The sequence below is a fragment of the Elgaria multicarinata genome, chromosome 5, assembly GCF_023053635.1.
Source record: "Elgaria multicarinata webbii isolate HBS135686 ecotype San Diego chromosome 5, rElgMul1.1.pri, whole genome shotgun sequence".
NCBI classification, from domain to species: Eukaryota; Metazoa; Chordata; class Lepidosauria; order Squamata; family Anguidae; genus Elgaria; species Elgaria multicarinata.
In genome coordinates this window covers 131285425-131302193 of record NC_086175.1, presented here as the reverse complement: position 1 = coordinate 131302193, position 16769 = coordinate 131285425, and the positions used below count along the sequence as shown (strand labels likewise).

The window sequence follows — 16769 nt, the reverse complement described above, 5'->3', positions numbered from 1 at the left end:
TATTTGTTTTTAATGTTTACTGTTTTTAACTTTTGTAAACCGCCCAGAGAGCTTCGGCTAAGACTGAGGGCTCATCTACACCAAGCAGGATATTCCACTACGAAAGTGGTGTAAAAGTGGTATATAAAAGGCAGGAGCCACACCAAGCAGAATATAGCAGTATGAAAGTGGCATATGGTATGGGTCAATGAGCCCCAACGGTTTTCAGTGCACTTCAGTACCACTATAAAGCAGTAGTGTGACTCCTGCCTTTATATACTACTTTCATAGTGGAATATCCTGCTTGGTGTAGATGAGCCCTTAGTTACTGGCAGTAAGAGCTTTAAACTACAATATGCTAGTTTATGGGATTTTTGCTTTTGTATTTTTGCCCCACCCCTTTTTTCCTTTGGCCCCGCCCACCACGCGAACATGGCGCCTGAGAACTCCTCTTAAATGGAATTTGGGCCACGGGCTGAAAAGAAGTTCCTCACCCGTGTCCTAGTGCCTGCTGGTTGCTGACACTCACAAAAACTGCTGCTCTGGGTCAGCCTGAGGTCCAATCCTGCAGGGCACATCGGATGTTCTTCAGCAGGAGTACCTGCTCATGACCCCTCTAGTTATGCATTGACTGTTAAGCGATTCCAAGTATGTGCCCAACCACTTTGTAAATTTAGACACGTGGTGGTGGATGGCCCACGGGAATCCCAGTTGGAAAAAAGAGGAGACCACCCAAGACGGAAGCCCGCCTGCCCGCCCGCTGGCCCACCTCTGTCTTCGGGGAATGATCCCTCAGAGGTGGATCTGAACGTTCTTGGCTCCTGGCAGCTTTGCCAATTGTAATCCGATAAAGCGATTTCACGGACAAAACCAGAGAGTCGGATATATACAAAATTAATTACCGGGGAGGAAGAATATAGCTTTCAATCAATGTTGCCTTATCAGCCTAACTGCCAGCACAGCAATTTTAAGGCAATTCTTCGAGGTTCTTTATAAAGCAAAAAAGAAACCAGAATCTCTCTTTCAATTTTTTCCCCTCCCTCTCCATGACTTGCGTTGACTTTTTATCAACAATGCTCTATTGGTAGGCCAAGGGGAACAAATCAGACTTGGTGGAATCTCAAGCCTTGCGGTTTGCAAATGCTGCCAACCTAAACCCACTTGGCGTCAGCGGTCCATCACAGAGGACTTCTCAAACAGCAGGAAATTCAAACTGCCACCAAGAGTTAGATCTGCTTTGTGGTCTGGTAAGGAAATGCGCGTTTCCACCACCAAAAGACAGTCCTGTTGTATCACTTTCCAGGTCATGATGTGTAAAATTATTTCCTTCTGCACCCCACCCTCTTTGCAGGGCTTTGGGGGGGGGGAGCGCTCAAAAAGCAAAAAAGGAGATAGGAATTCATGCATCGAGAAAGAGAAGACCTTATTTGTCCTTGATAAATCTGCTTCATAAAAATTTAAAAGACAGATAGTTGCCAGCTGTCAAAATCCCCCTAATGCAGCGTTCCTCAAATTTCTGTTCATCAAGGCACACTTTTTCCTGAATTAAAACTGGATCCACACTTCGCTAACGGTTTGCTTTTAGAATGGAAAAAAGGATTAGGCACCACAATTTAGCCTTCTGGTGTGGCCAGACTTGGAATAAGAACATAAGAATTTAAGTGCCATGCTGGATCAGACTAGCGGTCCATCTAGTCCAGCACTCTGTTCACACAGAGGCCAACACATCAGGATATGGTGCAACACCACCCTATGGCCCATGTTCCCCAGCAACTGATGCACACAGGCTTGCTGCCTTGGATTCTGGAGGTAGCACATAGAATCATAGAATAGTAGAGCTGGAAGAGGTCAATAAGGCCATCAAGTCCAACCCCCTGCTCAATGAAGGAATCCACCCTAAAGCATCCCTGACAGATGGTTGTCCAGCTGCCTCTTGAAGGCCTCTAGTGCGGGAGAGCCCACAACCTCCCTAGGTAACTGGTTCCATTGTCGTACTGCTCTCAGTCCGGACGTTTTTCCTGATGTCCAGCCAGAATCTGGCTTCCTGTCACTTTAGCCCATGATTCCGTGTCCTGCACTCCGGGATGATTGAGAAGAGATCCTGGCCTTCCTCTGTGTGACAAACTTTCAAGTATTTGAAGAGTGCTCTCATGTCTCCCCTCCATCTCCTCTTTTCCAGGCTAAACATGCCCAGTTCTTTCACATAACCATCAGGGCAGAAGGCTACAATACTGTGTAGCTTTCTGCTCATTCCCATCTCAAAAAGGGTATTGGAGAACTGGAAGGGGCATTTAGGAAGAAAGAGCATTTCTTCCCTACAAAGGAAAGCTGCTGTATTTGAGGTATTTGAGATAAGTAAAAAAGCAATGAAAGGCACAACCCTATGCATGTTGAGACAGAAAAGAAGTCCTACAACTCCCAGCATTATTATTATTATTATTATTAATAATAATAATAATAATAATAATAATTTTATTATATTTATTTGTATCCCGCCTTTTGCCCAATGCTGGGCCTCAAGGTGGCCTTACAAAGTTTAAAACATACATTGGGGGCGGGGGAACATAAACGTTTAAAATACACAACAAAATTATAAGACATTACCATAGATGAAGGGCCAGATTATTCTCCAAAGGCCTGCTGGAACAAAAAAGTTTTAGCCTGCTTCCGAAAGCCCATCAAGGAGGGAGCCAGCCTAGCTTCCCCGGGAAGAGAGTTCCAGAGCACTGGAGCAGCCACCGAGAAGGCCCTCTCCCATGTTCCCACCAAGCGTGCCTGTGAAGATGGTGGGACTGAAAGAAGGGCTTCTCCAGAAGATCTCAAAGCACAGGCAGGTTCATAAAGGAGAATATGTTCTTTCAAATAACCTGGGAGTTGTAGGACTACTTTTCTGTCTCAACACGCATAGGATTGCATCTTAAGATGTTATAGAGCAACTTACAGAGGGCTCCATTGCTGGTGGGGTGGATGCCAGTCCAACGTATCTGGACGGCACCAGACTAGGGAAGGACATTTGTCTGTTGCACAGAAATGGGAAGGTTTGGCACAAAGAGCAATGCAACCCTGTGACATCCTCAGCTCTCTTTTTGCAACCAGCCGCCCTGGGGCAATTGCAGCCGGCACTTTCGCAGTCCTCTTTCGCAACGGGATCGCAACCGACAGGCGCCAGAGGAAGAGACGCTCAGCCACCTGCAAAGAAGCTGCTGCAATTCATCTCCCACGCACCCCACGTCCCTAGTTTCTGGTATGTGACCCTCTAAAGTCACTGTCTCTATGCTGCTTAGAGGGAGATTGGGGAGAGGGGTTGCTTTAAGAAAAAAAGCAGACAGAATGCCCATATTTGCCCTAGAGTTCTTCAGGTTTCTCCCCATCCTCATCCTTGGGACTCAAGGTGTATTCAAGAAATTCAAGGTGTGTTCCTTAAATATACATGGAGGAAGGAGTGGAGAGGCGCCTACCTTGAAGCTACGTGTGTTCATTACAGTGTCTGCATTCCTAATCACATGCAAAGCGCTATCTGCATATGGTATTTTAATCAGGCCCTGGTTTTTCTTGCTACTCATTTGTTTTTTAATTACATTTCTATGCCGCCCCAAAATTGAAGCTCTCTCTTGTCGATGGTTTAAAATTGTTTTAGACAGATGTGTGCGCGCTCTCTGTTTTGGGATGTAAATGGGTTTTTATAATGTTTTTTTAAAAAAAGGTTTTAATCTTTGTATACCGCTCAGAGAGCTCTGGTGATTGGGCGGTATAGAAAGGTAATAAAAGGAACGAAATCGGCTTACAAGTGTTCTCCTGATGAGCGCACAGGGATTGGGAGGAGAGCGTGCCACTTTTCACTCCCATGCGCACATTTGCAGTACATACTTTGGAACACCTGAAAAGGTTTTAAAAATTTAAACCGAGCAATTGGTCACAGGCATCTTGACTCTAGCACACACATATTTGCAAATGCTTGCATAGAAGCCCCAAATATCAATGCACCAGCTCCCCTTTGATGACGCCTCCATAACTACCTAGCCAGATAGTAAACACCGCTGAACGCCTTTGCCCTGCAACGATCCTATAATTCCTACAGCCAGATCAATTGTGAGGTGGGGGGGCTGGGAGAGTTAATAGGCTATTTAAAGGAAATTGTTATGCTTCAGTCTACTAACACAACCTGCTTCCAAAGTCAATGCAGGGCGGTTTATTGCAGGGTAAATGAATACAACATACCGGAGAATACAACATACCGGAGGCAAAAATAAAATAAACCGTGTCTTCAATAATGGGAAGGGGAGAACTCAAAACAAGACCCTTGGCAAGAAGAACAGGGATGTTATCAGAAAGAAAGATTGTGGGTTTTTTCCCCCCACTTTGTGAAATGTTAGGGTGCTTGCTGTTTCACACGCTGCTCATACTGTTCAATTGCTGAAACCACGCTCTGTCAATTACATGGAATTCTAAGGCCAATTAACTCTGCTGAGCTCAACCCCTGAGCTCACTCTTCCCAGGGAACTGGAACACAGGAAGCTGCCTTGGTCCATCAAGCCCAATATTGTAGACACTGACTGGCAGCAGCGGCTCTCCAGGGTTTCAAGAAGGGTTTCTTCCTAGCCCTACCTGGAGACGTCAGGGAATTGAACCTCGGACCTTCTGCATGCAACCCTGGTCGTCTGTCAAGGGGCCTCAGCCCCTCCCTATCTGGCATCTGTGGAAATAAAACTTGTTCGTCCTTACTACCTATATGGTTCCATTTTTAAAACAGGAAGTCAGAAACCTAGTTCTCACTGAGGTGGTGAACCTGTACCTGGACTTTACCACTTCACATTATATACATACATTTTATTATGCAGTCACAGACCCCATAGAAACAATACCCACAATCATTAATTTAAAACCATAAAATCACAGTCATTTGTTCATTATACGAACAGGCTAAAAGAGTTATTTAAAACATACACATATTTAAAATATATAGGCATAGTTAGTACACCTGGTACAAAAGATAAGCAACAGCAGCATGGGATAGAAGTTATAATTAAGATGAAATCGATTTGCGAGACCTTTGCATGGAGAAGAGGAACTTAGCCACTAACTCTGTAGTTAACTTGTTTGTTAACTTTACCACTTCAGGATTTCAACCACGGGCTGACACCACTGAATGCTTCTCTGCATAAAAACGGTCCCTGCACTTAAAACAACTAGCTTGTCAAGAAGGATTCTCACCTGCTATGTTTCTATGTGCAGGGAGACAAACACACAGAGTCAGTGAGCCCCTGCCCACAAGCTGAAGTGGGACAGACACAGGTTTAGCACTCTCCTAAGAACCGAGGTTAGAGACATTAACCCTCTGCTCCTAAATTTTATACCAGATCTCCAGCTAGATTCCCTACTGCAGCAAATGCCCACAAAGATGCAGACGTCTTGATCCCGCAGCCCAATCCGCATGACATCAGGGCCTGCCTTAAACGTTTATTCTAGGTCCGGTCATGGGGCAGGGTGAGGCAAGCTAATCATTAGCTACACTGTATACAGTTTTTGCAGGCAATCAAAACACTTCCAATGCGCCATATTTGTACACTTCTACCCTAGGGATTTTGCAATCAGTTTGACAAAGCAGGCGTTGAAACAGACCTGGGATTGAGACTTCCAGTATCCCAAATATGAACAGTTATGAACCAATTTGCATTCTGCAAGGGGCCAGTATCACGGTTTTAGGTGCCTGGAATTATTCTAGACTCAAAATTTGAAAACTGGTTTGTGAAAAATGTGCAGCTCGGCAAAACCCTGTTGCTGGGGACTGGGGGAGTTGGGGTTGGATGGAGGGAATAAAAACCTAAGAGTGGCCTGTTTGCTGCTTTGGAATCTTTTCAAATCACACATGGTTCTTGTTAAGACGCATCATTAGCAATTGTGTACAGTCACAGACAGGATTTCTGTATCCAACAAGATAGAGGGACAGGCTCCCATTCCATTTTGACGGGCCTTCAAAATCAAGGCGACCATTTCAGTCCTCACTGTGAGCCATCCCAGCAACAATTAACTTCATTTTACAACTCAGGGCATGTGTCACGATCTCAAGAAGTGATGATGACCTCTAAAACAGGTAACATATATATTTTAGAGGGAGAGATCCAGGTTCAAATCCCTGGGCAGGTGTGAAACTCAGTTAAAGGGACCTGGGAACCCACCTTACAATGCTGTTGCAACAATAAAACAGGATAACCACTTTGCAAGCGGACCAGAGAAGGGCAACTAAAATGACCAAGGGGCTGGAGCATCTCCCCTATGAGGGAAGGTTACAACAGCTGGGAGTGTTTAGCTTGGGGGGAAAAGAGGCTAAGGAGAGTCATGATAGAGGTGTACAAAATTATGCATGGTGTGGAGAAGGTGGATAGGGAGACATTCTCCCATAATACCAGAACCCAAGGTCATCCAATGAAGCTGATTGGTGGGAGATTCAGGACAAATAAAAGAAAGTACTTCTTCACACAGCGCACAGTTAAACTATGGAACTCACTACCACAAGATGTAGTGATGGCCACCAGTTTGGATGGCTTTAAAAGGCGGTTGGATAAATTCCTGGAGAAGGCTACCCATAGCTACTAGCATTGATAGTTGTGTGCTATCTCCAGTATTCGAGGCAGTAAGGCTGTCTGCACCAGTTGCTGGGGAACATGGGTGGGAGGGTGCTGTTGCACCATATCCTGTTTGTGGGTCCCTGGTCAACAGCTGGTTGGCCACTGTGTGAACTAGATGGACCCCTAGTCTAATCCAGCAGGGCTCTTCTTATGTTCTTAGCTGGAGTCGCCGGGAATTGAAAGCATGTGCTCTATCAATGAGTTCCAGCCCTTCTCCAGTCACCGACATGCGTGCCCAAATCATGCCCCCCCCCCTGCCAAAAAGAAGAGTAAGGCTAACTTGTGCTTTTAGTGATGCTGCATGAAAGGGCCCTGCATTGACCTTGTCTCTGGCTCCATTTCTTTTTATCTAACCTCAACTGCCCACGCACGCACACACCCCGTGCAATACCTTGATCAAACCTTGCTTCAGTAAATGCAATTGTTGCTGGTGAACAGCATTCTGAAGGCAGCAGCCTTGTTTGATGGGAGTGTCCATTCAAGGGAGCAAAGAACAGATCCCGACGCCTCGCACAGAAGGGTAATCAACTACGCTTTCGGTAGAAAGAAGTCACCCGGCATGGCTTTCATTTCGAAAACAAACATAGCAAGATCAGGAAGCCAGCAACCTGGGGACATCCAGGTGATTCTGGACAAAAACTGACCTATGACCCAGGCTGCACGGTGAATCGACAGGGATTGTGGGAAAAGTACTCCGAAAATCTAGAAAGCACCAGGTTGCCTATCCTTGATCGAGAGCAGCCTTGCTGGGTGGCGATTATGGGAGTTGTAGTCAAACACACCTGGAGGGCACGTCAGACTGCTCTAGAGAAGGCTGCCCTGTAAGAGAAGAGCATGGCCTGTACAAACTCTTAATTTCCATGCCTTCTCCACAGGACCAGCAAGGAAACTGAACTAGGGCACTGTAGCAAGGCAAACCCACCCTAAGCTCGCATTCCACAACCACCCTTCCCACGAACAACCCACCACAGATAGATTTCTGACCACGAGCCACCCACATAGTTTCTGTTACTCAGATTTGGAGAGAATTCAGCGCTTCTCCTGAAAGTCTCCCGTTAACTAAGCACAAAAAGGCTGAACTCTGGGTTTTTAAAAGAATTGTTACTGAAGCCATGCCCAGAGACAACCCAGCCTCCTGCCCATCCCATCTGCTGTTCCTCATAGGGGGTTGGGGGGGGGAACCACCCAGTATAAGCACATTTCCTGCATTCCAACAAGGGCCCTTGGGGGAAATACGAAGCTGCCTTATACTGGATCGGACCTCTAGTCCGCAAAAGCCAGTGTAGTGTAACCGGCAACAGTGTTTGGGGTGGAGGACCTGTGGCCGCCCAGATGTTGCTGGACTACAGATCCCATTATCCCTGACCACTAGGAATGATGAGCTTTGGAGTCCAACCCCTGCTTCTAGGACCTCAGGCAGAGATCTTTTCCCATTACCCCCTCCCTGCTCCTCCTACCGCTTTGACCAAGGGACCACCTGCATGCGGAACGCACACACTGCTGCTGAGCCATGGGCCCTCCCACTAGCCCAGGGGTGGGCAACCAGCAGCCCCCCACTGCATGCAATCCATTCAGGGCTCTGGCTTGAGCAATCTGGCCTTCCAATGGCAGCATTCCAAGGAGGAAGGAAGAGGGGGAGAGAGAAAAGAGAGTGCCGGAAAGAGTAAAGGGATGAGCCTACTGCTGGCTTTGTCCCTTGCTCAGCCACCAGGCGGCCCCTGACACATTATCCATCAGACGATGCAGCCCCCGATGGAAAAAGGGTTACCCACCCCTGCCCCAGCACCAAGTTCTGCAAGGCACAACATGTGACCCACACAACCCATTACATCCCCCTTTTTTCTTTGGTTGCCCACCACCAGCAGAGGACTGAGACTCCACTTGCACATGGCCTATACACACACAAGCTCAGTTCCCCCAGGTTCTGCTTAATCCATTCTGGTTCATACAGTACATGACTGTACACAGCATCACCAGCAGAAGTGCAGACGTGCCAAGGACTGCCTCTGCCGAAAAGCAGGATATTCGGGCAGTAGGAAGGTACGCAACGGCTCATGCACCCGGACAAGTCATCGCTGCATGTTGGAGATGTGGAGCGAAGAGCGCGCAAAGTCTGAATTATGGCCTAATACACATCAGAGTCCACATGGCGCCACTGCCAACCTGGCACACTTCCAATGTGCTGACTACAACCCCCATGATCCCACGCCAACAAAGCCATGCTGGTTATACTCCGGGCACACCATGAGGATTCCAACTTGATAGCAGGGGGTAGGAGGAGAAATAATGTCTTAGAGGGTGAGAAAAATGGATCTTTTAAAAAAATATCAATGATTTTGTGTGCAACAGAGTGGTTAAGTTATAAGAAGCTGTGATCCTTCTGCATTATGTGATCCTGCATTTGCAACTCCACCCACCACTCTCATATATATCTCCAGGGTTCCATTTATTTATTTATTTATTACATTTTATGGACAATAAATAGCCAAAGCTCTCTGGGCAGTTCGCAAAAATTAAAATCATGAAGAGCATAAAAACAACCAGCCATCTAAAAACACAAATACAAAATACGATATAAAAAGCACAACCAGGATAAAACCACACAGCAAAAATGGATATAGGTTGAAATATGGACTTGAAACAGCAAAGTTTAAATTTAAGTTGATAGGTGTTAAAATACTGAGAAAATAAAAAGGTCTTCAGCTGGCAACGGAAGGAATACAATGTAGGCGCCAGCCGAACCTCTCTGGGGAGCTCGTTCCACAGCCGGGGTGCCACAGCAGAGAAAGCCCTCCATAAAAGCACAAGGGGTAATAATGAAATAAGGGCCCTCCTACCTTAACTTGGTGCTATTTTCAAAATCAGGGACTAGCCTAAGATATACGCTCAATATTCAGAGCAGCCTGCACTAGTTGAAGAAGGCTGATTTAGAGTTCAGAACACACAGATCAACTTTTGTTTCACTCTGCTCCCTAGAAGAAAACTGCAAAAATGATCTCTGACCGCCTTATCGTAGCGAAAGCCCTAAACATATTGCAATGGCTCCACAACTTAAAAACAGATGAGGGCGGGAAGGGGAATTAAAGATTTAGGTGCACCCCCTCCAGAACCCCAAACACCCCCCCCCACATGTGTGCATCTTTCTGGAGTTATGGAAGCTCCAATCCCAAACTCATTCACCACACAAGCAAGCCTCCCTGAACACAGTGGGACCGACTTCAGTGTACACATGCACAAGCTTGTGCGGTTATGCCCACCCCAAAGGCCACGACTTACCGAAAGCCTCATCCACAAGTCACTCAAAGCCACGGTGTTTGACTGCCAAAGTCCCCCGAAATTGGCTTAAATAACCCGGTGGACGACAACACCATCACCGGCTGCGTGGTTTCTTGAACAGGGTTGTGGTTATGGACGGGAGATAAAAGGAAGAAGTCCGGGGTTGCAAACCCAATGGCTTCGCTCCGCCACCAGTTAAGGCTCTGCCCCAGTCTTCATCTCAGACTGGGAGAGGAGGAAGAGGAGGAAGCACAGATGCCTTTGTTGAGTGACCCCACTAGAAGGAGCTGCGAGTGTTTCATGAATGGGGGGGCAGAGGTGGGGGAGAGGTAGAGATAGAAAGGGGTCCTGTCCCTCCTCCGCCTCTTCGGAGATGCCAGAGGTCTTTCTTGGGAAGAAACAGCCTTGGGATGAATTATTATTATTATTATTATTATTATTATTATTATTTCTTACTCACCTCTCCATTTTGATCGAGGCGGGGAACAACAGTAAATATAAAATAGGTAAAACTGAATTAAGAACATAACATACATTGTTAAAACATCCTTAAAACACCCTAACATGTTAATAATAATAATAATAATAATAATAATAAAAAGAAGAAGAAGAAGAAGAAGAAGAAGAAGAAGAAGAAGAAGAAGAAGAAGAAGAAGAAGAAGAGGAAGAAGAAGAAGAAGAAGAAGAAGAAGAAGATGTGACGGCTGCCCTTTGGAAGCCCCGCGTTCCACGCTGCGCCTTGGGGAGGCGTCTCGCAAGGATGGGACCGGGACCGGGAGCGAAAGCGCAAGGCGCACGCCACCCCGCGGCCCCTTCTTCGGTTCGGTGGGGCCAAAGCAGACCCACACGCACCCCTGAGAGCCCCCCTCGGCGGCGCCCGCCCCCCACCCTGGCCACCCCCAGAGAAACTTCCTCAGGAGGAGGGCGGCTCACTTCCCCATTCCGCAGCGAGCGAACGAGAGAGAGCAACGTGGGCAGAAGTCTTCCCGGAGGAGGCTCAAACTTGGCAGCGCCGCCGCCGCCGCCCTCAAGGCGGGCTGGCTCAGGAGGCGACGCGCCAGGGAGAGCCCCGGGGCACCTCCCGGCGTGCGGCAAGGACTCACCGGCTCCTCTCCTCGCCCTCCCGCTGCAAGGAAGCCGGGAGGGTCCCGCTCGCGCCTCCGCCGGCCCGCAGCGCTCTCCGGCCGCTTCCTCGCGCGCCTCTCCGGAGCCAGGCAAGGACCTGTGTGTCCCCCGCGCGCGCGCGCTGCTTCCCCGCCCCTATTGTCAGAGCGGCCGGCCACCGAGCGCGCGCCCTCCCGGCTCGCTCGCCTACCTTGCCCACGAAAGGACTGCGGCAGCGCCCGCCCCCGTGGCCACCTACCCTCGCCTCGCCCATTGGCTCGCCTCCCCTCGGCCTCGCCTCGCCCATTGGCTGCCGGGGATGTCCTGCAGGCAGGCAGGCAGGCGTGCCCCCCCCCCTCCGCGCGCCCATCACTAGGAAGGTGCTGCTGCTGCTGCAAGCCGAGGAAGACCCCGGGAAGGGGGAGGTGGGGGCTGCAAAAGAAAGCGCTTGAGAAGAAAGGCTGGAGAAGGCGGGGTCGCCTCGCTCGCCGTGGCGCAAAAGGCCAGCAGCCCATTTCCACGCGGTGGGAAGGAGAAGGAGGAGAAGAAGTAGTAGTTGGGGATGCTTTGGGGTGGGTTCCTGCATTGGACTCGATGGCCTTATAGGCCCCTTCCAACTCTACTATTCGATGGTGATGGTGATGATAATGGAAGAAGAAGAAGAAGAAGAAGAAGAAGAAGAAGAAGAAGAAGAAGAAGAAGAAGAAAGGGATGCTTTGGGGTGGATTCCTGCATTGAGCAGGGGGTTGGACTCGATGGCCTTATAGGCCCCTTCCAACTCTACTATTCGATGAAGAAGAAGAAGGTCGTAGTCAGGGATGCTTTAAGGTGGGTTCCTGCATTGAGCAGGGGGTTGGACTCGATGGCCTTATAGGCCCCTTCCAACTCTACTATTCGATGAAGAAGAAGAAGGTCGTAGTCAGGGATGCTTTAAGGTGGGTTCCTGCATTGAGCAGGGGGTTGGACTCGATGGCCTTATAGGCCCCTTCCAACTCTACTATTCGATGAAGAAGAAGAAGGTCGTAGTCAGGGATGCTTTAAGGTGGGTTCCTGCATTGAGCAGGGCTTTGGACTCGGTGGCCTTATAGGCCCCTTCCAACTCTACTATTCGATGAAGAAGAAGGTCGTAGTCAGGGATGCTTTAAGGTGGGTTCCTGCATTGAGCAGGGGGTTGGACTCGATGGCCTTATAGGCCTTTTCCAACTCTACTATTCGATGAAGAAGAAGAAGGTCGTAGTCAGGGATGCTTTAAGGTGGGTTCCTGCATTGAGCAGGGGGTTGGACTCGATGGCCTTATAGGCCCCTTCCAACTCTACTATTCGATGAAGAAGAAGAAGGTCGTAGTCAGGGATGCTTTAAGGTGGGTTCCTGCATTGAGCAGGGGGTTGGACTCGATGGCCTTATAGGCCCCTTCCAACTCTACTATTCGATGAAGAAGAAGAAGGTCGTAGTCAGGGATGCTTTAAGGTGGGTTCCTGCATTGAGCAGGGGGTTGGACTCGGTGGCCTTATAGGCCCCTTCCAACTCTACTATTCGATGAAGAAGAAGGTCGTAGTCAGGGATGCTTTAAGGTGGGTTCCTGCATTGAGCAGGAGGTTGGACTCGATGGCCTTATAGGCCCTTTCCAACTCTACTATTCGATGAAGAAGAAGAAGGTCGTAGTCAGGGATGCTTTAAGGTGGGTTCCTGCATTGAGCAGGGGGTTGGACTCGATGGCCTTATAGGCCCCTTCCAACTCTACTATTCGATGAAGAAGAAGAAGGTCGTAGTCAGGGATGCTTTAAGGTGGATTCCTGCATTGAGCAGGGGGTTGGACTCGATGGCCTTATAGGCTCCTTCCAACTCTACTATTCGATGATGATGATGAAGAAGAAGAAGAAGAAGAAGAAATAATGCATGGTCATGATTGTGGCTGGACCTTTCCATTTCTGTTATTCATTTATTATATTTATTATTATTTATTACATTTATATCCCACCTTTTTTCCTCCAAGGAACCCAAGGCGGTGCACATATCCTCCTCTCTATTTTATCCTCACAACAACAACCCTGTGAGGGAGGTTAGGCTGAGAGTCCGTGACTGCCCCAAAGTCACCCAGTGGGTTTCCATGACCGTGTGGGGACTAGAACCCGGATCTCCCGACTCCCAGTCCAACACTTTAGCCACTACACCACACTGGCTTACATTTCTATACCACCACCCAATAGCTGAATAACAATATTCATTTATTTAGTTTATTTCCATACTGTTCGCCCCCCAAAAAAATATTGCTGTTGTTGTTGTTGTTAAAATCCTATTACTAATGTTGAAAATGTTATAATATTAATCAGGACTGATAGTTTCTTAAGAAGACTATACAAAACCCCTTGAGTGTTTGCATTGATGTCACTGTTAAGAAGACGCTATGAGGCGATTGACTGATTTCAATTGGAATATCATTTATTTACAAAGCTGGTATTACTGCTCCACATCCAGAAGATTTCAGAGCAGAATACATTTGTGGATGGAAAAAAAAGGTCCAAATTTCTAAAGGAAGAGAGGAGCAAATCTCAAGTCTATGAAAAATAATATTTCTTTTATCCACTTGTATTACTAATAAGTAGGATTACCAACTGATTAAAGAAATTAAGAACATTAGAAGTGCCCTGCTGGATCAGACCGAGGGTCCATCTAGTCCAGCACTCTGTTCACACAGGGGCCAACCAGCCATTGGCCAGGGACAAACAAGGCATGACATGGTGCAACAGCACCCTCCCACCCATGTTCCCCAGCAACTGGTGCACACAGGCTTATTGCCTCAAATACTGGAGATAGCACATAGCCATCAGGGCTAGTGGCAATGGATAGCCTTCTCCTCCAGGAATCTATCCAACCCCCTTTTAAAGCCATCCAAATTGGTGACCATCACTACATCTTGTGGTAGCGAGTTCCATAATTTAACTATGTTCTGTGTGAAGAAGTCCTTCCTTTTATTTGTCCTGGATCTCCCACCAATGAGCTTCATGGGATGACCCCGAGTTCTAGTATTTTGAGGGGGGGGGGATGTCTCCCTATTCACATTCTCTTCAGCATGCATAATTTTGTACACCTTTTAGCCTCCTTTTTTCCAAACTAAACAATCCAAGTTGATGTAACCGTCCCTCATAGGGGAGATGCAATAGGTATGAAGGCCACCACAGGACGTGTTGAATGTATATTATTATTATTATTGATGAAAAATAATATTACTAATAGGCAGGGCTATTACCTTCCCAATTAATCAAAATCTGAGTTCATTTGTACACCACCTAATAACTGAACCTCTCAGCCTGGTTCACAACACTTCACAAGAATAAAATACAGTATAAAAAATTTAATGTATAAAAGTTAAAAACAATTTATACATCTTAAAAAAAGCAATATTTTGATTAATTTTGAGTTTTAGTCAACTCTGATTTAGTCAGAATACATTTGCACATGAGGAAAGTAATTGCAACGGAAAAAGAGGAAAAAAACATGCTACAAAGATTAAGAAAAAATAACTTTACAAATAGGTAGAGCAGTTGCCCAATTAAGGGTGCAACCCTATACATTTTTAGACAGTAAAAAGAAAAGTCCTACAACTCCCAGCATGCCCCAGCCAGCCTATCTAAACATTGATAGGGTTACACCCTAAATCTGAATCCATTAATCAAATATTTTAGTTGGCTTAAATGACTGGTAAATTGGTTAAATTTAAATAAATTTGCTCATGTATTATAAGCATTTTTACCCCACCCTTCTGCAGTGAGAAAATACAGCTCCTGCCTGCCTACAGGCTTACATTCTAAAAGTCACAATGCAAGAGGAAAAAGGGATGAGGAGGGGAGAGGGAAAACTAGCAAATTTAGGCACCAGTTGTTGAATGGAAGCAGTTAAAGCAGGGAAGTGTCCAACAGAACTGGTCATTCACCAGAGCCAATGGAGTGGTCCCTCCTGCTGCTGCTGCAGACCTTTGGTACCATGACAGTGATAAAAGAGAAGCGCTCTAGTCAGCGAAATGTACCATATAAAAGCTTCTTCTTAAGGCTGCAAGGTTTAGGCTGCAATTCTATACTCAGTTTCCTGGGAGTGAGCTCCATTGAATTCAATGGCACATACTCTTGGGTAGACCTCTATAGAATTTCATTGTCAATTACATGGTTAGACACATTGATCCAAATACAATTGCCTAAAACGTGTCTCTGAATCACTGGTTAGCATATTTAAAAACTTTTTAGGAATTATTTTAAATGCATGTCCTTATAAAACTGCGGGTGGCTAGCACCATTTTAAAACTGCATGTGGCTAGCACCACTTTAAAAGAGGCATTGCCCCGGGGGTGGGGGTAAAGCAGGGGAATTTAAAATAATTCCTAAGAGGATGACTGTTATAATGCACCCGTGAATCATCTCAATGCAAGAGAAATATGCTTTCCCTCCCCCAATTATAACAGTTGCATCTTTTTCTTTTAGCAGCCATTCCATCAGGCTGCAGCAGAGGGAGGGAGAGATACCCTGTCCATTGGCTCTGCTGAGACACCAGCTCCATTTGTCTCTTCATAGCCCTGAACTGTTTCCATTCCAGCTGGTCACTCTAATTGCATGAAAGAGCAACTAAAAGGATCAAGGAGCTGGAGCAACTCCCCTAGGAGGAAAAGTTCCAACATCTGGGACTTTTTAGGTTAGAAAAAAGGCAAGTAAGGGGAGACATGACAGCAGTGTACAAAATTATGCATGGTGTAGAGAATGTGGATATGGAGATATTTTTCTCCCTCCCATAATACTAGAACCCAATGAGGTCATCCCATGAAGCTGATCGGTGGGAGATTCAGGACAGTTAAAGGAAAGACTTTCTTCACACAGTGTATAGTTAAATTATGGAATTCCCTACCACAGGATGTAGTGATGGCCACCAATTTGGATGGCTTTAAAAAGCGGTTGGATAAATTCCTGGAGGCGAAGGCTATGAATGGCTACTAGTCCTGATGGCTATGTGCTACCCCCAATAGTGGAGGCAGCAAGTCTATATGCATCAATTGCTGGGGAACATGGGTGGGAAGGTGCTGTTGCACTCATATCCTGCTTGTGGGTCCCTGGTCAACAGCAGGTTGGCTGCTATGTGAACAGAATGCTGTACAAGATGCACACTTGGTTTGATCCAGCAGGGCTCTTCTTACTAAACTAATGTCTAAGTTTGCTTGTTTCCCTCTACCCTCCTCAGCCCTTTTTCTTTTAATGTTGTGTCTTTTACATTGTAAGCCTGAGGACCGGCAGGAACTGTCTCTTTTGTTGCTGGTCTTACGTATGGCCCAAGAGTGGGGTAAAAATACTTGAAATTAATAGATACGCGAATATATTCAAATGTAATCTATTAATTCGTCGTTTAAATGTTTTTAAGTTGCCATCAGCATGTGTCTTGTTTCTACAGCAACAAAACTAAACACAGCTACCCCATGAAAGTTTATGCCACAATGGGCTTTAAGATGCTACTAGTCATTTTCTTATTTTTTTTGCTACAGTAACAGATTAACACGGCTTAATTCTGACATTTGTCTCTCTTTCTACAGTCTTCACTTCCTGCAAATTAACAAAGTGGCATTCTGGGAAAGCAGTAGAGTTGGTTGCTCAGTGCCCTATGGTGTTTCCTGCTGCTGCTATGTTGAATATATCCATACCACCCCCTTCTTATTTTGTGACAACCTCTAAATCACCCCCAAGGCTGAGGAAGGTGGAGACCAGAGACCTCCTCCCTGCTGAGAATGTTGATTCATCACCTACCACAGCT

General features: G+C 46.6%; 1 protein-coding gene across 3 annotated transcripts in view; it reads right to left on the bottom strand.

Annotated features, from left to right (window-relative positions):
• The window catches only part of PAK1 (p21 (RAC1) activated kinase 1), a 128788-nt gene extending 117572 nt beyond the window's left edge, over positions 1 to 11216 (bottom strand). Inside the window, exon 1 of one of the 3 annotated variants that reach the window (XM_063127261.1) lies at positions 11197 to 11216. The gene's annotated coding sequence lies outside the window, so the exon portion shown is untranslated. Of the gene's footprint in view, positions 1 to 9881; positions 9955 to 10984; positions 11153 to 11196 lie in introns of those variants that run through there. The other 2 variants (XM_063127257.1, XM_063127258.1) reach the window with 2 other exon arrangements.
• Positions 11217 to 16769: the final 5553 nt, after the last annotated feature.